At 44.9% G+C, this 24,850-nt stretch overlaps 1 protein-coding gene and 1 long non-coding RNA gene across 5 annotated transcripts in view; one reads left to right on the forward strand and one right to left on the reverse strand.

The window, feature by feature from the left end:
- The window catches only part of LOC118390706 (active breakpoint cluster region-related protein-like), a 315,098-nt gene that overhangs the window by 42,605 nt on the left and 247,643 nt on the right, over positions 1 to 24,850 (reverse strand). The window lies entirely within an intron of this gene.
- Positions 14,499 to 15,744, forward strand: LOC127906160 (uncharacterized). The gene is made up of 3 exons (XR_008060487.1): positions 14,499 to 14,910; positions 15,005 to 15,145; positions 15,428 to 15,744. It is a non-coding gene; the product is annotated as an uncharacterized LOC127906160 (long non-coding RNA).

A 24,850-nucleotide genomic window follows, 5' to 3' on the forward strand; every position in this document is an offset into this window, starting at 1 on the left:
ACAGCCGTAGCCATACACACACTCATGATATATCAGGTATCACAGAGACCAGTCAGCTGCTTCTACACTACAGCCGTAGCCATACACACTCATGATATATCAGGTATCACAGAGACCAGTCAGCTGCTTCTACACTACAGCCGTAGCCATACACACTCATGATATATCAGGTATCATAGAGACCAGTCAGCTGCTTCTATACTACAGCCGTAGCTATACACACTCATGATATATCAGGTATCATAGAGACCAGTCAGCTGCTTCTATACTACAGCCGTAGCCATACACACTCATGATATATCAGGTATCACAGAGACCAGTCAGCTGCTTCTATACTACAGCCGTAGCCATACACACTCATGATATATCAGGTATCATAGAGACCAGTCAGCTGCTTCTATACTACAGCCGTAGCCATACACACTCATGATATATCAGGTATCATAGAGACCAGTCAGCTGCTTCTATACTACAGCCGTAGCCATACACACTCATGATATATCAGGTACCATAGAGACCAGTCAGCTGCTTCTATACTACAGCCGTAGCCATACACACTCATGATATATCAGGTACCATAGAGACCAGTCAGCTGCTTCTATACTACAGCCCTAGCCATACACACTCATGATATATCAGGTATCATAGAGACCAGTCAGCTGCTTCTATACTACAGCCCTAGCTATACACACTCATGATATATCAGGTATCATAGAGACCAGTCAGCTGCTTCTATACTACAGCCGTAGCTATACACACTCATGATATATCAGGTATCATAGAGACCAGTCAGCTGCTTCTATACTACAGCCGTAGCCATACACACTCATGATATATCAGGTGCCATAGAGACCAGTCAGCTGCTTCTATACTACAGCCGTAGCCATACACACTCATGATATATCAGGTACCATAGAGACCAGTCAGCTGCTTCTATACTACAGCCGTAGCCATACACACTCATGATATATCAGGTGCCATAGAGACCAGTCAGCTGCTTCTATACTACAGCCGTAGCCATACACACTCATGATATATCAGGTACCATAGAGACCAGTCAGCTGCTTCTATACTACAGCCGTAGCCATACACACTCATGATATATCAGGTACCATAGAGACCAGTCAGCTGCTTCTACACTACAGCCGTAGCCATACACACTCATGATATATCAGGTATCATAGAGACCAGTCAGCTGCTTCTATACTACAGCCGTAGCCATACACACTCATGATATATCAGGTATCATAGAGACCAGTCAGCTGCTTCTACACTACAGCCGTAGCCATACACACTCATGATATATCAGGTACCATAGAGACCAGTCAGCTGCTTCTACACTACAGCCGTAGCCATACACACTCATGATATATCAGGTATCATAGAGACCAGTCAGCTGCTTCTATACTACAGCTGTAGCCATACACACACTCATGATATATCAGGTGCCATAGAGACCAGTCAGCTGCTTCTACACTACAGCCGTAGCCATACACACTCATGATATATCAGGTATCATAGAGACCAGTCAGCTGCTTCTATACTACAGCCGTAGCCATACACACACTCATGATATATCAGGTATCACAGAGACCAGTCAGCTGCTTCTACACTACAGCCGTAGCCATACACACTCATGATATATCAGGTATCACAGAGACCAGTCAGCTGCTTCTACACTACAGCCGTAGCCATACACACTCATGATATATCAGGTATCATAGAGACCAGTCAGCTGCTTCTATACTACAGCCGTAGCTATACACACTCATGATATATCAGGTATCATAGAGACCAGTCAGCTGCTTCTATACTACAGCCGTAGCCATACACACTCATGATATATCAGGTATCACAGAGACCAGTCAGCTGCTTCTATACTACAGCCGTAGCCATACACACTCATGATATATCAGGTATCATAGAGACCAGTCAGCTGCTTCTATACTACAGCCGTAGCCATACACACTCATGATATATCAGGTATCATAGAGACCAGTCAGCTGCTTCTATACTACAGCCGTAGCCATACACACTCATGATATATCAGGTATCACAGAGACCAGTCAGCTGCTTCTATACTACAGCCGTAGCCATACACACTCATGATATATCAGGTACCATAGAGACCAGTCAGCTGCTTCTATACTACAGCCGTAGCCATACACACTCATGATATATCAGGTACCATAGAGACCAGTCAGCTGCTTCTATACTACAGCCGTAGCCATACACACTCATGATATATCAGGTATCACAGAGACCAGTCAGCTGCTTCTATACTACAGCCGTAGCCATACACACTCATGATATATCAGGTATCACAGAGACCAGTCAGCTGCTTCTATACTACAGCCGTAGCCATACACACTCATGATATATCAGGTACCATAGAGACCAGTCAGCTGCTTCTATACTACAGCCGTAGCCATACACACTCATGATATATCAGGTGCCATAGAGACCAGTCAGCTGCTTCTATACTACAGCCGTAGCCATACACACTCATGATATATCAGGTATCATAGAGACCAGTCAGCTGCTTCTATACTACAGCCGTAGCCATACACACTCATGATATATCAGGTATCATAGAGACCAGTCAGCTGCTTCTACACTACAGCCGTAGCCATACACACTCATGATATATCAGGTGCCATAGAGACCAGTCAGCTGCTTCTATACTACAGCCGTAGCCATACACACTCATGATATATCAGGTATCATAGAGACCAGTCAGCTGCTTCTATACTACAGCCGTAGCCATACACACTCATGATATATCAGGTATCATAGAGACCAGTCAGCTGCTTCTACACTACAGCCGTAGCCATACACACTCATGATATATCAGGTGCCATAGAGACCAGTCAGCTGCTTCTATACTACAGCCGTAGCCATACACACTCATGATATATCAGGTATCATAGAGACCAGTCAGCTGCTTCTACACTACAGCCGTAGCCATACACACTCATGATATATCAGGTGCCATAGAGACCAGTCAGCTGCTTCTATACTACAGCTGTAGCCATACACACACTCATGATATATCAGGTATCACAGAGACCAGTCAGCTGCTTCTACACTACAGCCGTAGCCATACACACTCATGATATATCAGGTGCCATAGAGACCAGTCAGCTGCTTCTATACTACAGCCGTAGCCATACACACTCAAGATATATCAGGTACCATAGAGACCAGTCAGCTGCTTCTATACTACAGCCGTAGCCATACACACACTCATGATATATCAGGTATCATAGAGACCAGTCAGCTGCTTCTACACTACAGCCGTAGCCATACACACTCATGATATATCAGGTATCATAGAGACCAGTCAGCTGCTTCTATACTACAGCCGTAGCCATACACACACTCATGATATATCAGGTATCATAGAGACCAGTCAGCTGCTTCTACACTACAGCCGTAGCCATACACACTCATGATATATCAGGTGCCATAGAGACCAGTCAGCTGCTTCTATACTACAGCCGTAGCCATACACACTCATGATATATCAGGTGCCATAGAGACCAGTCAGCTGCTTCTACACTACAGCCGTAGCCATACACACTCATGATATATCAGGTGCCATAGAGACCAGTCAGCTGCCTCTACACTACAGCCGTAGCCATACACACTCATGATATATCAGGTGCCATAGAGACCAGTCAGCTGCTTCTACACTACAGCCGTAGCCATACACACTCATGATATATCAGGTGCCATAGAGACCAGTCAGCTGCTTCTATACTACAGCTGTAGCCATACACACACTCATGATATATCAGGTATCACAGAGACCAGTCAGCTGCTTCTACACTACAGCCGTAGCCATACACACTCATGATATATCAGGTGCCATAGAGACCAGTCAGCTGCTTCTATACTACAGCCGTAGCCATACACACTCATGATATATCAGGTATCATAGAGACCAGTCAGCTGCTTCTATACTACAGCCGTAGCCATACACACTCATGATATATCAGGTATCATAGAGACCAGTCAGCTGCTTCTACACTACAGCCGTAGCCATACACACTCATGATATATCAGGTATCATAGAGACCAGTCAGCTGCTTCTACACTACAGCCGTAGCCATACACACTCATGATATATCAGGTATCATAGAGACCAGTCAGCTGCTTCTACACTACAGCCGTAGCCATACACACTCATGATATATCAGGTATCATAGAGACCAGTCAGCTGCTTCTACACTACAGCCGTAGCCATACACACTCATGATATATCAGGTGCCATAGAGACCAGTCAGCTGCTTCTACACTACAGCCGTAGCCATACACACTCATGATATATCAGGTATCATAGAGACCAGTCAGCTGCTTCTACACTACAGCCGTAGCCATACACACTCATGATATATCAGGTGCCATAGAGACCAGTCAGCTGCTTCTACACTACAGCCGTAGCCATACACACTCATGATATATCAGGTATCATAGAGACCAGTCAGCTGCTTCTACACTACAGCCGTAGCCATACACACTCATGATATATCAGGTGCCATAGAGACCAGTCAGCTGCTTCTATACTACAGCCGTAGCCATACACACTCATGATATATCAGGTATCACAGAGACCAGTCAGCTGCTTCTACACTACAGCCGTAGCCATACACACTCATGATATATCAGGTGCCATAGAGACCAGTCAGCTGCTTCTATACTACAGCCGTAGCCATACACACTCATGATATATCAGGTATCATAGAGACCAGTCAGCTGCTTCTATACTACAGCCGTAGCCATACACACTCATGATATATCAGGTGCCATAGAGACCAGTCAGCTGCCTCTACACTACAGCCGTAGCCATACACACTCATGATATATCAGGTGCCATAGAGACCAGTCAGCTGCTTCTACACTACAGCCGTAGCCATACACACTCATGATATATCAGGTATCATAGAGACCAGTCAGCTGCTTCTATACTACAGCCGTAGCCATACACACTCATGATATATCAGGTGCCATAGAGACCAGTCAGCTGCTTCTACACTACAGCCGTAGCCATACACACTCATGATATATCAGGTGCCATAGAGACCAGTCAGCTGCTTCTATACTACAGCTGTAGCCATACACACACTCATGATATATCAGGTATCACAGAGACCAGTCAGCTGCTTCTACACTACAGCCGTAGCCATACACACTCATGATATATCAGGTGCCATAGAGACCAGTCAGCTGCTTCTATACTACAGCTGTAGCCATACACACACTCATGATATATCAGGTATCACAGAGACCAGTCAGCTGCTTCTACACTACAGCCGTAGCCATACACACACTCATGATATATCAGGTATCATAGAGACCAGTCAGCTGCTTCTATACTACAGCCGTAGCCATACACACTCATGATATATCAGGTATCATAGAGACCAGTCAGCTGCTTCTATACTACAGCCGTAGCCATACACACTCATGATATATCAGGTATCATAGAGACCAGTCAGCTGCTTCTATACTACAGCCGTAGCCATACACACTCATGATATATCAGGTGCCATAGAGACCAGTCAGCTGCTTCTATACTACAGCCGTAGCCATACACACTCATGATATATCAGGTACCATAGAGACCAGTCAGCTGCTTCTATACTACAGCCGTAGCCATACACACACTCATGATATATCAGGTATCATAGAGACCAGTCAGCTGCTTCTACACTACAGCCGTAGCCATACACACTCATGATATATCAGGTGCCATAGAGACCAGTCAGCTGCTTCTATACTACAGCTGTAGCCATACACACTCATGATATATCAGGTGCCATAGAGACCAGTCAGCTGCTTCTATACTACAGCCGTAGCCATACACACTCATGATATATCAGGTATCATAGAGACCAGTCAGCTGCTTCTATACTACAGCCGTAGCCATACACACTCATGATATATCAGGTATCATAGAGACCAGTCAGCTGCTTCTATACTACAGCCGTAGCCATACACACTCATGATATATCAGGTGCCATAGAGACCAGTCAGCTGCTTCTATACTACAGCCGTAGCCATACACACTCATGATATATCAGGTACCATAGAGACCAGTCAGCTGCTTCTATACTACAGCCGTAGCCATACACACACTCATGATATATCAGGTATCATAGAGACCAGTCAGCTGCTTCTACACTACAGCCGTAGCCATACACACTCATGATATATCAGGTGCCATAGAGACCAGTCAGCTGCTTCTATACTACAGCCGTAGCCATACACACTCATGATATATCAGGTGCCATAGAGACCAGTCAGCTGCTTCTATACTACAGCCGTAGCCATACACACACTCATGATATATCAGGTGCCATAGAGACCAGTCAGCTGCTTCTATACTACAGCCGTAGCCATACACACTCATGATATATCAGGTGCCATAGAGACCAGTCAGCTGCTTCTATACTACAGCCGTAGCCATACACACTCATGATATATCAGGTATCATAGAGACCAGTCAGCTGCTTCTATACTACAGCCGTAGCCATACACACTCATGATATATCAGGTATCATAGAGACCAGTCAGCTGCTTCTACACTACAGCCGTAGCCATACACACTCATGATATATCAGGTGCCATAGAGACCAGTCAGCTGCTTCTATACTACAGCCGTAGCCATACACACTCATGATATATCAGGTATCATAGAGACCAGTCAGCTGCTTCTATACTACAGCCGTAGCCATACACACTCATGATATATCAGGTGCCATAGAGACCAGTCAGCTGCTTCTACACTACAGCCGTAGCCATACACACTCATGATATATCAGGTATCATAGAGACCAGTCAGCTGCTTCTATACTACAGCCGTAGCCATACACACTCATGATATATCAGGTGCCATAGAGACCAGTCAGCTGCTTCTACACTACAGCCGTAGCCATACACACTCATGATATATCAGGTGCCATAGAGACCAGTCAGCTGCTTCTATACTACAGCCGTAGCCATACACACTCATGATATATCAGGTGCCATAGAGACCAGTCAGCTGCTTCTATACTACAGCCGTAGCCATACACACTCATGATATATCAGGTGCCATAGAGACCAGTCAGCTGCCTCTACACTACAGCCGTAGCCATACACACTCATGATATATCAGGTGCCATAGAGACCAGTCAGCTGCTTCTATACTACAGCTGTAGCCATACACACACTCATGATATATCAGGTATAACAGAGACCAGTCAGCTGCTTCTACACTACAGCCGTAGCCATACACACTCATGATATATCAGGTGCGATAGAGACCAGTCAGCTGCTTCTATACTACAGCCGTAGCCATACACACTCATGATATATCAGGTACCATAGAGACCAGTCAGCTGCTTCTATACTACAGCCGTAGCCATACACACACTCATGATATATCAGGTATCATAGAGACCAGTCAGCTGCTTCTACACTACAGCCGTAGCCATACACACTCATGATATATCAGGTGCCATAGAGACCAGTCAGCTGCTTCTATACTACAGCCGTAGCCATACACACTCATGATATATCAGGTGCCATAGAGACCAGTCAGCTGCTTCAAAACTACAGCCGTAGCCATACACACTCATGATATATCAGGTGCCATAGAGACCAGTCAGCTGCTTCTATACTACAGCCGTAGCCATACACACTCATGATATATCAGGTGCCATAGAGACCAGTCAGCTGCTTCTACACTACAGCCGTAGCCATACACACTCATGATATATCAGGTGCCATAGAGACCAGTCAGCTGCTTCAAAACTACAGCCGTAGCCATACACACTCATGATATATCAGGTATCATAGAGACCAGTCAGCTGCTTCTACACTACAGCCGTAGCCATACACACTCATGATATATCAGGTGCCATAGAGACCAGTCAGCTGCTTCTATACTACAGCCGTAGCCATACACACTCATGATATATCAGGTGCCATAGAGACCAGTCAGCTGCTTCAAAACTACAGCCGTAGCCATACACACTCATGATATATCAGGTGCCATAGAGACCAGTCAGCTGCTTCTATACTACAGCCGTAGCCATACACACTCATGATATATCAGGTGCCATAGAGACCAGTCAGCTGCTTCTACACTACAGCCGTAGCCATACACACTCATGATATATCAGGTGCCATAGAGACCAGTCAGCTGCTTCAAAACTACAGCCGTAGCCATACACACTCATGATATATCAGGTATCATAGAGACCAGTCAGCTGCTTCTACACTACAGCCGTAGCCATACATACTCATGATATATCAGGTATCATAGAGACCAGTCAGCTGCTTCTATACTACAGCCGTAGCCATACACACTCATGATATATCAGGTGCCATAGAGACCTGGAAACATAGTTTGTTAAAGGAAAGTCATGCTGTGTCCGCAAACCTTTGTTCTCCATGTCAGAAGATGGGACTGCAAGAATGATTGTTACCTGATCATACTTCATCTCTCAGAGGACTGACAGGTGGAACAGCCTGGGAGGGTCCTGGAGGGGTTAGGGATATTTCAACCCCAGATGAAAACAATTACATCAGACAGCCAGGCTAATGTCTAGTGGCAGAGGGGCCCAATTGGGAGGCCCAGTTTGGGAATCCAGGAATTGAAGAGAAATGTCTACCCATCATTCACAGCAGTGCAGGTTGTGACAGGGGCAAAACAATATGATTTAACCATCATGGTGTTTATGACATCTCAATCTGTTACAGCAGAACATTTCTCATAGGAAGGAATGCCTGGCTTTAATACTGTAGACAAACTATTATCAGATGGGGGTATTGGCCAGATGAATGACTGTACAACTGGAAACATGAATATCAGTCAGTTTAGAAAGAGAGAGGTGGAGCTGTAGTGAACACAATACAATACAAATACTGAAGCTGAAATCATGAGGAATTCTTGCAACATGATATTAATACCACAAAATCAAATGGTCTTCTCTCCTCGCGGTCTCCGTGCCCACAGAAATGACAAGTAGGTGCGCAATTGATTATTGTCATTGTAGTTAATTACCACATTTTCTGCGCTAAACTATGTAGAATATTGTCCTGTTAGAAACTACAACCCCCTAGTACATCGCACAGTTCGGGCTTGATCTGATGTGTCTCTAGAGAAACAGTGCATTGAGCTGTGATAAATTATTATATCTAATTTAAATCGTTGAACCGACATCTGTCAATTAGATGTATGAAAAAAACTAAAAAACTTAAACAAATGTTGGTTAATCTCACTAATTCAATCAAAAAAAAGCAAAAGCAGGGCCTCCCAGGTGGCGACGCACAATTGGCCTAGCATTGTCCGGGTTAGGGAGGGTTTGGCCGGTAGGGATATACTTGTCTCATCGCGCACCAGTGACTCCCGTGGCGGGCCGGGCGCAGTGCACGCTAACCAAGGTTGCCAGGTGCACGGTGTTTCCTACACATTGGTGCGGCTGGCTTCCGGGTTGGATGCGCGCTGTGTTAAGAAGCAGTGCGGCTTGATTGGGTTGTGTATCGGAGGACGCATGACTTTCAACCTTCGTCTCTCCCGAGCCCGTACGGGGAGTTGTAGCGATGAGACAAGATAGTAGCTACTAACAATTGGATACCACGAAATTGGGGAGAAAAAGGGGGTAAAATAAAAAAAGCAAAAACAACATCATCATCAACAGCAGTATACCACAGCTCTGAGAGGCCAAGCAGGTATTCAGTCCATCAACAAAGGCAGAGCAGACCCTCGTGGCCGGATGGCCATTACTGTGGTAAGACCCCCATCAGTGATTACTGTGGTAAGACCCCCCCCATCAGTGATTACTGTGGTAAGACCCCCCCCATCAGTGATTACTGTGGTAAGACCCCCCCCATCAGTGATTACTGTGGTAAGACCCCCCCCATCAGTGATTACTGTGGTAAGACCCCCCCCATCAGTGATTACTGTGGTAAGACCCCCCCCATCAGTGATTACTGTGGTAAGACCCCCATCAGTGATTACTGTGGTAAGACCCCCCCATCAGTGATTACTGTGGTAAGACCCCCATCAGTGATTACTGTGGTAAGACCCCCATCAGTGATTACTGTGGTAAGACCCCCATCAGTGATTACTGTGGTAAGACCCCCATCAGTGATTACTGTGGTAAGACCCCCATCAGTGATTACTGTGGTAAGACCCCCCATCAGTGATTACTGTGGTAAGACCCCCCATCAGTGATTACTGTGGTAAGACCCCCATCAGTGATTACTGTGGTAAGACCCCCCATCAGTGATTACTGTGGTAAGACCCCCCATCAGTGATTACTGTGGTAAGACCCCCATCAGTGATTACTGTGGTAAGACCCCCCATCAGTGATTACTGTGGTAAGACCCCCCATCAGTGATTACTGTGGTAAGACCCCCATCAGTGATTACTGTGGTAAGACCCCCCATCAGTGATTACTGTGGTAAGACCCCCCATCAGTGATTACTGTGGTAAGACCCCCATCAGTGATTACTGTGGTAAGACCCCCATCAGTGATTACTGTGGTAAGACCCCCATCAGTGATTACTGTGGTAAGACCCCCCATCAGTGATTACTGTGGTAAGACCCCCCCCATCAGTGATTACTGTGGTAAGACCCCCCCATCAGTGATTACTGTGGTAAGACCCCCCATCAGTGATTACTGTGGTAAGACCCCCCCCATCGGTGATCCTGTGGCTAGACCCCCGCCCCCATCAGTGATTACAGTGGTAAGACCCCCACCCACACATACCTCAAAAACAAGATGAATAAACTTGCACATGGCTTATGGAAAGGCCAGTCACTAGCTGATAACGCCACCCCTCCTCTTCCAAGCCTGCAGTAACCAACTGATCCCTTCATGTATTATGTATAGACAGGCTTATCACGTTGTCAGCTCTCTGCCTGCCCAGCCAGCGCTCTGCCTCTCCACCCTCATCAGACCAGTGGAGGGGAATGAACACTGAAAGGTCAGCAGAGACCAGAGTCTACGAGGAGGGACCCACAACCGTCCGCACGGCAGGAACACACAGCACAGCAAGCACACAGCATCCAGTCAAGAGCCTTGCTTACTCTTACCGGTTCCTAGACCTCCACACCAAGTCTTAAGGGGAAGGAACGGTACAGTGCTGATATACTGAGCATCAACGTGGTAGTGTACAGGTATGTAAATGTCAAAGGTTATGAAATAGTGAAGTGATAGTGTGCATATGCTTTTTAAGGTTAAAAGGGAAGAGGGTTTAAGTTCTCAGTTCAATTTTGGCACAATATTGGTTTACAATAGCAGAGAACATTTTCACTTTTCATCCAGATTTGACCATTTGATCCCCTTCAATAAAGATAGCTGTCACTTCTGGGTTTTCCGGATGCAGGATGCTGTATCCAGAACAGGCCTATCTGGATCATGATCCACAGAGCTTATCCACTAAATCACAACCCCTCCACTATGATCCACAGAGCTTATCCACTAAATCACAACCCCTCCACTATGATTCACAGAGCTTATCCACTAAATCACAACCCCTCCACTATGATTCACAGAGCTTATCCACTAAATCACAACCCCTCCACTATGATTCACAGAGCTTATCCACTAAATCACAACCCCTCCACTATGATTCACAGAGCTTATCCACTAAATCACAACCCCTCCACTATGATCCACAGAGCTTATCCACTAAATCACAACCCCTCCACTATGATCCACAGAGCTTATCCACTAAATCACAACCCCTCCACTATGATCCACAGAGCTTATCCACTAAATCACAACCCCTCCACTATGATCCACAGAGCTTATCCACTAAATCACAACCCCTCCACTATGATTCACAGAGCTTATCCACTAAATCACAACCCCTCCACTATGATTCACAGAGCTTATCCACTAAATCACAACCCCTCCACTATGATTCACAGAGCTTATCCACTAAATCACAACCCCTCCACTATGATCCACAGAGCTTATCCACTAAATCACAACCCCTCCACTATGATTCACAGAGCTTATCCACTAAATCACAACCCCTCCACTATGATTCACAGAGCTTATCCACTAAATCACAACCCCTCCACTATGATTCACAGAGCTTATCCACTAAATCACAACCCCTCCACTATGATTCACAGAGCTTATCCACTAAATTACAACCCCTCCACTATGATCCACAGAGCTTATCCACTAAATCACAACCCCTCCACTATGATTCACAGAGCTTATCCACTAAATTACAACCCCTCCACTATGATCCACAGAGTTTATCCACCAAATTACAACCCCTCCACTATGATTCACAGAGCTTATCCACTAAATCACAACCCCTCCACTATGATTCACAGAGCTTATCCACTAAATCACAACCCCTCCACTATGATCCACAGAGCTTATCCACTAAATCACAACCCCTCCACTATGATCCACAGAGCTTATCCACTAAATCACAACCCCTCCACTATGATCCACAGAGCTTATCCACTAAATCACAACCCCTCCACTATGATTCACAGAGCTTATCCACTAAATCACAACCCCTCCACTATGATCCACAGAGCTTATCCACTAAATCACAACCCCTCCACTATGATTCACAGAGCTTATCCACTAAATCACAACCCCTCCACTATGATTCACAGAGCTTATCCACTAAATCACAACCCCTCCACTATGATTCACAGAGCTTATCCACTAAATCACAACCCCTCCACTATGATTCACAGAGCTTATCCACTAAATTACAACCCCTCCACTATGATCCACAGAGCTTATCCACTAAATCACAACCCCTCCACTATGATTCACAGAGCTTATCCACTAAATTACAACCCCTCCACTATGATTCACAGAGCTTATCCACTAAATCACAACCCCTCCACTATGATTCACAGAGCTTATCCACTAAATCACAACCCCTCCACTATGATTCACAGAGCTTATCCACTAAATCACAACCCCTCCACTATGATTCACAGAGCTTATCCACTAAATCACAACCCCTCCACTATGATTCACAGAGCTTATCCACTAAATCACAACCCCTCCACTATGATTCACAGAGCTTATCCACTAAATCACAACCCCTCCACTATGATTCACAGAGCTTATCCACTAAATCACAACCCCTCCACTATGATTCACATAGCTTATCCACTAAATCACAACCCCTCCACTATGATTCACAGAGCTTATCCACTAAATCACAACCCCTCCACTATGATTCACAGAGCTTATCCACTAAATCACAACCCCTCCACTATGATTCACAGAGCTTATCCACTAAATTACAACCCCTCCACTATGATTCACAGAGCTTATCCACTAAATCACAACCCCTCCACTATGATTCACAGAGCTTATCCACTAAATCACAACCCCTCCACTATGATTCACAGAGCTTATCCACTAAATCACAACCCCTCCACTATGATTCACAGAGCTTATCCACTAAATCACAACCCCTCCACTATGATTCACAGAGCTTATCCACTAAATCACAACCCCTCCACTATGATTCACAGAGCTTATCCACTAAATCACAACCCCTCCACTATGATTCACAGAGCTTATCCACTAAATCACAACCCCTCCACTATGATCCACAGAGCTTATCCACTAAATCACAACCCCTCCACTATGATCCACAGAGCTTATCCACTAAATCACAACCCCTCCACTATGATCCACAGAGCTTATCCACTAAATCACAACCCCTCCACTATGATTCACAGAGCTTATCCACTAAATCACAACCCCTCCACTATGATCCACAGAGCTTATCCACTAAATCACAACCCCTCCACTATGATTCACATCAACCATTTGACATATTGAACGGACAATAAGGTTTCTGTAATTCTAACTATTAAATCCCCTTTTAAAAACATCCCTCCTGTTCCCAACACCCCACTTTGGGGTGGTATCTCCTGTTTACTGCTCAGGTCAGGGGTCAGAGATCATGGGTTATAGTCCAGCCCCTACAGGCCACATAAGTTATTTGAAGAGCTGGACCCAGTTTTAAACTTCTTTCAAGCCTTAGGAGGATTTTTCCAATTAGTATGTGGGTTTGCTTTGACAAACTGTTTCAGAGGCCTGCTCTGCTGCTCACCCATACGAGACTGACTGTCAGAAAACATCAGTGTGTGTGTGTGTGTAGCACATGAGTGAGAGTGTGTGAGCATGAGTTCGAAACAGCCGTGACCTCTGTGTCCTGTGAGTAAGGCTGTTCTTGTCCTGTGTCTGTACAGCTGGGGGCTGTCTGTTTGACTCATACTGAAACACTGTTCTAACCATTACATTTGATTTGTAATTCAAGACTACATTAGGTTGTGTCCTGCATAGCTATCCTGGTGGAGGATGGACCTTGTATCTTAGGGATGGGATGACTATGCTGGGCGGAGTCAAGCAGGCAGACAGACAGGCAGACAGGCAATGGCTCTGCTACTTCAGACAATGTTCTGTTTGTTATCAGTCTGCTGTGGGACGTCCTTGACCAAACAACCCCACATTACAACGCAGTGACACAAGGTGGCCAGACACCACACAGACTAGAGCAGAGAGAGGGGTGGCACAAGGTGGCCAGACACCACACAGACTAGAGCAGAGAGAGGGGTGACACAAGGTGGCCAGACACCACACAGACTAGAGCAGAGAGAGGGGTGACACAAGGTGGCCAGACACCACACAGACTAGAGCAGAGAGAGGGGTGACACAAGGTGGCCAGACACCACACAGACTAGAGCAGAGAGAGGGGTGACACAAGGTGGCCAGACACCACACAGACTAGAGCAGAGAGAGGGGTGACACAAGGTGGCCAGACACCACACAGACTAGAGCAGAGAGAGGGGTGACACAAGGTGGCCAGACACCACACAGACTAGAGCAGAGAGAGGGGTGACACAAGGTGGTCAGACACCACACAGACTAGAGCAGAGAGAGGGGTGACACAAGGTGGTCAGACACCACACAGACTAGAGCAGAGAGAGGGGTGACACAAGGTGGCCAGACACCACACAGACTAGAGCAGAGAGAGGGGTGACACAAGGTGGCCAGACACCACACAGACTAGAGCAGAGAGAGGGGTGACACAAGGTGGCCAGACACCACACAGACTAGAGCAGAGAGAGGGGTGACACAAGGTGGCCAGACGCCACACAGACTAGAGCAGAGAGAGGGGTGACACAAGGTGGCCAGACGCCACACAGACTAGAGCAGAGAGAGGGGTGACACAAGGTGGCCAGACGCCACACAGACTAGAGCAGAGAGAGGGGTGACACAAGGTGGCCAGACGCCACACAGACTAGAGCAGAGAGAGGGGTGACACAAGGTGGCCAGACGCCACACAGACTAGAGCAGAGAGAGGGGTGACACAAGGTGGCCAGACGCCACACAGACTAGAGCAGAGAGAGGGGTGACACAAGGTGGCCAGACACCACACAGACTAGAGCAGAGAGAGGGGTGACACAAGGTGGCCAGACACCACACAGACTAGAGCAGAGAGAGGGGTGACACAAGGTGGCCAGACGCCACACAGACTAGAGCAGAGAGAGGGGTGACACAAGGTGGCCAGACGCCACACAGACTAGAGCAGAGAGAGGGGTGACACAAGGTGGCCAGACGCCACACAGACTAGAGCAGAGAGAGGGGTGACACAAGGTGGCCAGACGCCACACAGACTAGAGCAGAGAGAGGGGTGACACAAGGTGGCCAGACGCCACACAGACTAGAGCAGAGAGAGGGGTGACACAAGGTGGCCAGATGCCACACAGACTAGAGCAGAGAGAAGGGTGACACAAGGTGGCCAGACGCCACACAGACTAGAGCAGAGAGAGGGGTGACACAAGGTGGCCAGACGCCACACAGACTAGAGCAGAGAGAGGGGTGACACAAGGTGGCCAGACGCCACACAGACTAGAGCAGAGAGAGGGGTGACACAAGGTGGCCAGACGCCACACAGACTAGAGCAGAGAGAGGGGTGACACAAGGTGGCCAGACGCCACACAGACTAGAGCAGAGAGAGGGGTGACACAAGGTGGCCAGACACCACACAGACTAGAGCAGGGAGAGGGGGGAGGAGAGAGCGAAAGAGAGACAGAAAAGGAAAGAGTGAAGGAGAGAGAGAGAATCCGTTTTTGAACCCATTACCCTTTATGGTTGTGAGGTCTGGGGTCCACTCACCAACCAAGAATTCACAAAATGGGACAAACACCAAATTGAGACTGCATGCAGAATTCTGCAAAGATATCCTCCGTGTACAACGTAAAACACCAAATAATGCATGCAGAGCAGAATTAGGCCAATACCCACTAATTAGCAAAATCCAGAAAAGAGACGTTAAATTCTACAACAACCTAAAAGGAAGCAACATAAAACGTCAGAATACCTGACCACTGTGACTGACCCAAACACAAGGAAAGCTTTGACTATGTACAGACTCAGTGAGCATAGCCTTGCTATTGAGAAAGGCCAGCGAAGGCAGACCTGGCTCTTAAGAGAAGACAGGCTATGTGCACACTGCCCACAAAATGAGGTGGAAACTGAGCTGCACTTCCTAACCTCCTGTCAAATATATGACCATATTAGAGACACATATTTCCCTCAGATTACACAGATCCACAAAGAATGAAAACAAACCCCATTTTGATAATATCCCATATCTACTGGGTGAAGTACCACAGTATTCCATCACAGCAGCAAGATTTGGGACCTGTTGCCACAAGAAAAGGGCAACCAGTGAAGAACAAACACTATTTTAAATTCAACCCATTTTTATGTTTATTTTTCCTTTTGTACTTTTGCCTTTTGTACTTCTGTGAGTGTAATGTTTACTGTTCATTTTGATTGTTTATTTCACTTTAGTTTATTATCTACTTCACTTGCTGTGTAATTATTTTAGCCCTTTTTGGACCCCAGGAAGAGTAGCTGCTACAGCAGATAATGGGGTTCCTGATAAATACAACATCAAAAAAACACCCTTGGAGTTTAGTGACAAACAAACAAACATTCAAGGCAATCTCCCCAACCATTTAAAGTGATACTGCGAGATCTCGATATTTAGGTTATTTTTCTGCTTACAGTACCCAGAGTCAGACGAACTCATGGATACCAATGTTATGTTTCTGCGTGCAGTTTGGAGATGATTGAAGGCAGCGCCATTGAGATCTCTAACGGGACAAAGAATGAGGAAGTGGATAGAATCTTGTTTCTTATGATTAGCAGTAAAATTAACAAACATATAAAAAAATATAAATGACTATGTATAGCTTCGTAAGATTATATCTGACCAACCACCCAGCCTTGGAGTCGTTAGGTCTATTTTCTGCTTTTGAGAGGAGCTGGATACTGTACTTTCATCAATTGCAATAAGATAACGATATGCTAACTTCAATCATCTCCAAACTGCATGCAGTTTATCTGACTCTGGTAAGTAGAAAAATTACCTAAATCTCAAAATATCACAGCATCCCTTTAGAGAGATAGCTGTGAGTAAGAGATCACTGACTGTCAAAATATCCATTAAAAACAAACATTCTTTCTCACGTGAACTCTCACGTGTGTGTGTGTGTGTGTGTGTGTGTGTGTGTGTGTGTGTGTGTGTGTGTGTGTGTGTGTGTGTGTGTGTGTGTGTGTGTGTGTGTGTGTGTGTGTGTGTGTGTGTGTGTGTGTGGTCAACAAAACAGCTCATAGGAATGGACATTTAATTCCTAACACAGACAAACTCATTAGTTTGTGTATGTGATGAGAAAGCTCAGCATGATAACCAATAGGCTGCAGAGATGCTGTCATCTGAATGGTGGAGGGAGGAAACTCTACCATGAGCAAAGGTCTGCTACAGATGTGACATCTCTCCTCCTTCCTTCAGGCTACTTTTTCTTCTTTGGACTTTATATGGTGGCTGGCCACCAACTTTACTGTGCATTACTACAACGATGAGCTGAGTGTGGACCTCAGTTCATCTTTAAATCACCCACGTGGGTATATGCTCCTAAAAACAAATGAGAAGATGGCACATGGGTATATGCTCCTAAAAACCAATGAGAAGATGGCACGTGGGTATATGCTCCTAAAACGAATGAGAAGGTGGCACATGGGTATATGCTCCTAAAAACCAATGAGAAGATGGCACGTGGGTATATGCTCCTAAAACGAATGAGAAGATGGCATGTGGGTATATGCTCCTAAAACCAATGAGAAGATGGCATGTGGGTATATGCTCCTAAAACCAATGAGAAGATGGCATGTGGGTATATGCTCCTAAAACGAGTGAGAAGATGGCATGTGGGTATATGCTCCTAAAAACAAATTAGAAGATGGCACGTGGGTATATGCTCCTAAAACGAATGAGAAGATGGCATGTGGGTATATGCTCCTAAAACCAATGAGAAGATGGCATGTGGGTATATGCTCCTAAAACCAATGAGAAGATGGCATGTGGGTATATGCTCCTAAAAACAAATTAGAAGATGGCACATGGGTATATGCTCCTAAAACCAATGAGAAGATGGCATGTGGGTATATGCTCCTAAAACCAATGAGAAGATGGCATGTGGGTATATGCTCCTAAAACCAATGAGAAGATGGCATGTGGGTATATGCTCCTAAAACCAATGAGAGGATGGCATGTGGGTATATGCTCCTAAAACCAATGAGAAGATGGCATGTGGGTATATGCTCCTAAAACCAATGACAAGATGGCATGTGGGTATATGCTCCTAAAACCAATGAGAAGATGGCATGTGGGTATATGCTCCTAAAAACAAATTAGAAGATGGCACATGGGTATATGCTCCTAAAACCAATGAGAAGATGGCATGTGGGTATATGCTCCTAAAACCAATGAGAAGATGGCATGTGGGTATATGCTCCTAAAACCAATGAGAAGATGGCATGTGGGTATATGCTCCTAAAACCAATGAGAGGATGGCATGTGGGTATATGCTCCTAAAACCAATGACAAGATGGCATGTGGGTATATGCTCCTAAAACCAATGACAAGATGGCATGTGGGTATATGCTCCTAAAACCAATGAGAAGATGGCATGTGGGTATATGCTCCTAAAACCAATGAGAAGATGGCATGTGGGTATATGCTCCTAAAACCAATGAGAAGATGGCACGTGGGTATATGCTCCTAAAACGAATGAGAAGATGGCATGTGGGTATATGCTCCTAAAAACAAATGAGAAGATGGCACATGGGTATATGCTCCTAAAAACCAATGAGAAGATGGCACGTGGGTATATGCTCCTAAAACGAATGAGAAGGTGGCACATGGGTATATGCTCCTAAAAACCAATGAGAAGATGGCACGTGGGTATATGCTCCTAAAACGAATGAGAAGATGGCATGTGGGTATATGCTCCTAAAACCAATGAGAAGATGGCATGTGGGTATATGCTCCTAAAACCAATGAGAAGATGGCATGTGGGTATATGCTCCTAAAACGAGTGAGAAGATGGCATGTGGGTATATGCTCCTAAAAACAAATTAGAAGATGGCACGTGGGTATATGCTCCTAAAACGAATGAGAAGATGGCACGTGGGTATATGCTCCTAAAACCAATGAGAAGATGGCATGTGGGTATATGCTCCTAAAACCAATGAGAAGATGGCATGTGGGTATATGCTCCTAAAAACAAATTGGAAGATGGCACATGGGTATATGCTCCTAAAACCAATGAGAAGATGGCATGTGGGTATATGCTCCTAAAACCAATGAGAAGATGGCATGTGGGTATATGCTCCTAAAACCAATGAGAAGATGGCATGTGGGTATATGCTCCTAAAACCAATGAGAAGATGGTATGTGGGTATATGCTCCTAAAACCAATGAGAGGATGGCATGTGGGTATATGCTCCTAAAACCAATGAGAAGATGGCATGTGGGTATATGCTCCTAAAACCAATGACAAGATGGCATGTGGGTATATGCTCCTAAAACGAATGAGAAGATGGAATGTGGGTATATGCTCCTAAAACCAATGAGAAGATGGCATGTGGGTATATGCTCCTAAAACCAATGAGAAGATGGCATGTGGGTATATGCTCCTAAAACCAATGAGAAGATGGTATGTGGGTATATGCTCCTAAAACCAATGAGAAGATGGCATGTGGGTATATGCTCCTAAAACCAATGAGAAGATGGCACGTGGGTATATGCTCCTAAAACGAATGAGAAGATGGCACGTGGGTATATGCTCCTAAAACCAATGAGAAGATGGCATGTGGGTATATGCTCCTAAAACCAATGAGAGGATGGCATGTGGGTATATGCTCCTAAAACCAATGAGAAGATGGCATGTGGGTATATGCTCCTAAAACCAATGACAAGATGGCATGTGGGTATATGCTCCTAAAACGAATGAGAAGATGGAATGTGGGTATATGCTCCTAAAACCAATGAGAAGATGGCATGTGGGTATATGCTCCTAAAACCAATGAGAGGATGGCATGTGGGTATATGCTCCTAAAACCAATGAGAAGATGGCACGTGGGTATATGCTCCTAAAACCAATGACAAGATGGCATGTGGGTATATGCTCCTAAAACGAATGAGAAGATGGAATGTGGGTATATGCTCCTAAAACCAATGAGAAGATGGCATGTGGGTATATGCTCCTAAAACCAATGAGAGGATGGCATGTGGGTATATGCTCCTAAAACCAATGAGAAGATGGCATGTGGGTATATGCTCCTAAAACCAATGACAAGATGGCATGTGGGTATATGCTCCTAAAACGAATGAGAAGATGGCATGTGGGTATATGCTCCTAAAAACAAATGAGAAGATGGCACATGGGTATATGCTCCTAAAAACCAATGAGAAGATGGCACGTGGGTATATGCTCCTAAAACGAATGAGAAGATGGCACGTGGGTATATGCTCCTAAAACCAATGAGAAGATGGCATGTGGGTATATGCTCCTAAAAACAAATGAGAAGATGGCACATGGGTATATGCTCCTAAAAACCAATGAGAAGATGGCACGTGGGTATATGCTCCTAAAACGAATGAGAAGGTGGCACATGGGTATATGCTCCTAAAAACCAATGAGAAGATGGCACGTGGGTATATGCTCCTAAAACGAATGAGAAGATGGCACATGGGTATATGCTCCTAAAACCAATGAGAAGATGGCATGTGGGTATATGCTCCTAAAACCAATGAGAAGATGGCATGTGGGTATATGCTCCTAAAACCAATGAGAAGATGGCACGTGGGTATATGCTCCTAAAACCAATGAGAGGATGGCATGTGGGTATATGCTCCTAAAACCAATGAGAAGATGGCATGTGGGTATATGCTCCTAAAACCAATGACAAGATGGCATGTGGGTATATGCTCCTAAAACGAATGAGAAGATGGCATGTGGGTATATGCTGCTAAAACCAATGAGAAGATGGCATGTGGGTATATGCTCCTAAAACCAATGAGAAGATGGCATGTGGGTATATGCTCCTAAAACCAATGAGAAGATGGCATGTGGGTATATGCTCCTAAAACCAATGAGAGGATGGCATGTGGGTATATGCTCCTAAAACCAATGAGAAGATGGCATGTGGGTATATGCTCCTAAAACCAATGACAAGATGGCATGTGGGTATATGCTCCTAAAACGAATGAGAAGATGGCATGTGGGTATATGCTCCTAAAACCAATGAGAAGATGGCATGTGGGTATATGCTCCTAAAACCAATGAGAAGATGGCATGTGGGTATATGCTCCTAAAACCAATGACAAGATGGCATGTGGGTATATGCTCCTAAAACGAATGAGAAGATGGCATGTGGGTATATGCTCCTAAAAACCAATGAGAAGATGGAATGTGGGTATATGCTCCTAAAACCAATGAGAAGATGGCATGTGGGTATATGCTCCTAAAACCAATGAGAGGATGGCATGTGGGTATATGCTCCTAAAACCAATGAGAAGATGGCATGTGGGTATATGCTCCTAAAACCAATGACAAGATGGCATGTGGGTATATGCTCCTAAAACGAATGAGAAGATGGCATGTGGGTATATGCTCCTAAAAACAAATGAGAAGATGGCACATGGGTATATGCTCCTAAAAACCAATGAGAAGATGGCACGTGGGTATATGCTCCTAAAACGAATGAGAAGATGGCACGTGGGTATATGCTCCTAAAACCAATGAGAAGATGGCATGTGGGTATATGCTCCTAAAAACAAATGAGAAGATGGCACATGGGTATATGCTCCTAAAAACCAATGAGAAGATGGCACGTGGGTATATGCTCCTAAAACGAATGAGAAGGTGGCACATGGGTATATGCTCCTAAAAACCAATGAGAAGATGGCACGTGGGTATATGCTCCTAAAACGAATGAGAAGATGGCACATGGGTATATGCTCCTAAAACCAATGAGAAGATGGCATGTGGGTATATGCTCCTAAAACCAATGAGAAGATGGCATGTGGGTATATGCTCCTAAAACCAATGAGAAGATGGCACGTGGGTATATGCTCCTAAAACCAATGAGAGGATGGCATGTGGGTATATGCTCCTAAAACCAATGAGAAGATGGCATGTGGGTGGGTATATGCTCCTAAAACCAATGACAAGATGGCATGTGGGTATATGCTCCTAAAACGAATGAGAAGATGGCATGTGGGTATATGCTGCTAAAACCAATGAGAAGATGGCATGTGGGTATATGCTCCTAAAACCAATGAGAAGATGGCATGTGGGTATATGCTCCTAAAACCAATGAGAAGATGGCATGTGGGTATATGCTCCTAAAACCAATGAGAGGATGGCATGTGGGTATATGCTCCTAAAACCAATGAGAAGATGGCATGTGGGTATATGCTCCTAAAACCAATGACAAGATGGCATGTGGGTATATGCTCCTAAAACGAATGAGAAGATGGCATGTGGGTATATGCTCCTAAAACCAATGAGAAGATGGCATGTGGGTATATGCTCCTAAAACCAATGAGAAGATGGCATGTGGGTATATGCTCCTAAAACCAATGACAAGATGGCATGTGGGTATATGCTCCTAAAACGAATGAGAAGATGGCATGTGGGTATATGCTCCTAAAAACCAATGAGAAGATGGCATGTGGGTATATGCTCCTAAAACCAATGAGAAGATGGCATGTGGGTATATGCTCCTAAAAACAAATGAGAAGATGGCACATGGGTATATGCTCCTAAAAACCAATGAGAAGATGGCACGTGGGTATATGCTCCTAAAACGAATGAGAAGGTGGCACATGGGTATATGCTCCTAAAAACCAATGAGAAGATGGCACGTGGGTATATGCTCCTAAAACGAATGAGAAGATGGCATGTGGGTATATGCTCCTAAAACCAATGAGAAGATGGCATGTGGGTATATGCTCCTAAAACCAATGAGAAGATGGCATGTGGGTATATGCTCCTAAAACGAGTGAGAAGATGGCATGTGGGTATATGCTCCTAAAAACAAATTAGAAGATGGCACGTGGGTATATGCTCCTAAAACGAATGAGAAGATGGCACGTGGGTATATGCTCCTAAAACGAATGAGAAGATGGCATGTGGGTATATGCTCCTAAAACCAATGAGAAGATGGCATGTGGGTATATGCTCCTAAAACCAATGAGAAGATGGCATGTGGGTATATGCTCCTAAAACCAATGAGAAGATGGCATGTGGGTATATGCTCCTAAAACCAATGAGAAGATGGCATGTGGGTATATGCTCCTAAAACCAATGAGAGGATGGCATGTGGGTATATGCTCCTAAAACCAATGAGAAGATGGCATGTGGGTATATGCTCCTAAAACCAATGACAAGATGGCATGTGGGTATATGCTCCTAAAACCAATGACAAGATGGCATGTGGGTATATGCTCCTAAAACCAATGACAAGATGGCATGTGGGTATATGCTCCTAAAACCAATGAGAAGATGGCATGTGGGTATATGCTCCTAAAACCAATGAGAAGATGGCATTTGGGTATATGCTCCTAAAAACAAATTAGAAGATGGCACATGGGTATATGCTCCTAAAACCAATGAGAGGATGGCATGTGGGTATATGCTCCTAAAACCAATGAGAAGATGGCATGTGGGTATATGCTCCTAAAAACAAATGAGAAGATGGCACGTGGGTATATGCTCCTAAAACCAATGAGAAGATGGCATGTGGGTATATGCTCCTAAAACCAATGAGAAGATGGCATGTGGGTATATGCTCCTAAAACCAATGAGAAGATGGCATGTGGGTATATGCTCCTAAAAACAAATGAGAAGATGGCACGTGGGTATATGCTCCTAAAACCAATGAGAAGATGGCACGTGGGTATATGCTCCTAAAACCAATGAGAAGATGGCATTTGGGTATATGCTCCTAAAAACAAATTAGAAGATGGCACGTGGGTATATGCTCCTAAAACCAATGAGAAGATGGCATGTGGGTATATGCTCCTAAAACCAATGAGAAGATGGCATGTGGGTATATGCTCCTAAAAACAAATTAGAAGATGGCACGTGGGTATATGCTCCTAAAACGAGTGAGAAGATGGCATGTGGGTATATGCTCCTAAAACCAATGAGAAGATGGCATGTGGGTATATGCTCCTAAAACCAATGACAAGATGGCATGTGGGTATATGCTCCTAAAACCAATGACAAGATGGCATGTGGGTATATGCTCCTAAAACCAATGAGAAGATGGCATGTGGGTATATGCTCCTAAAACCAATGAGAAGATGGCATTTGGGTATATGCTCCTAAAAACAAATGAGAAGATGGCACATGGGTATATGCTCCTAAAAACAAATTAGAAGATGGCACGTGGGTATATGCTCCTAAAACCAAATGAGAAGA

The sequence above is a fragment of the Oncorhynchus keta genome, chromosome 11 (assembly GCF_023373465.1).
Source record: "Oncorhynchus keta strain PuntledgeMale-10-30-2019 chromosome 11, Oket_V2, whole genome shotgun sequence".
NCBI lineage: Eukaryota > Metazoa > Chordata > Actinopteri > Salmoniformes > Salmonidae > Oncorhynchus > Oncorhynchus keta.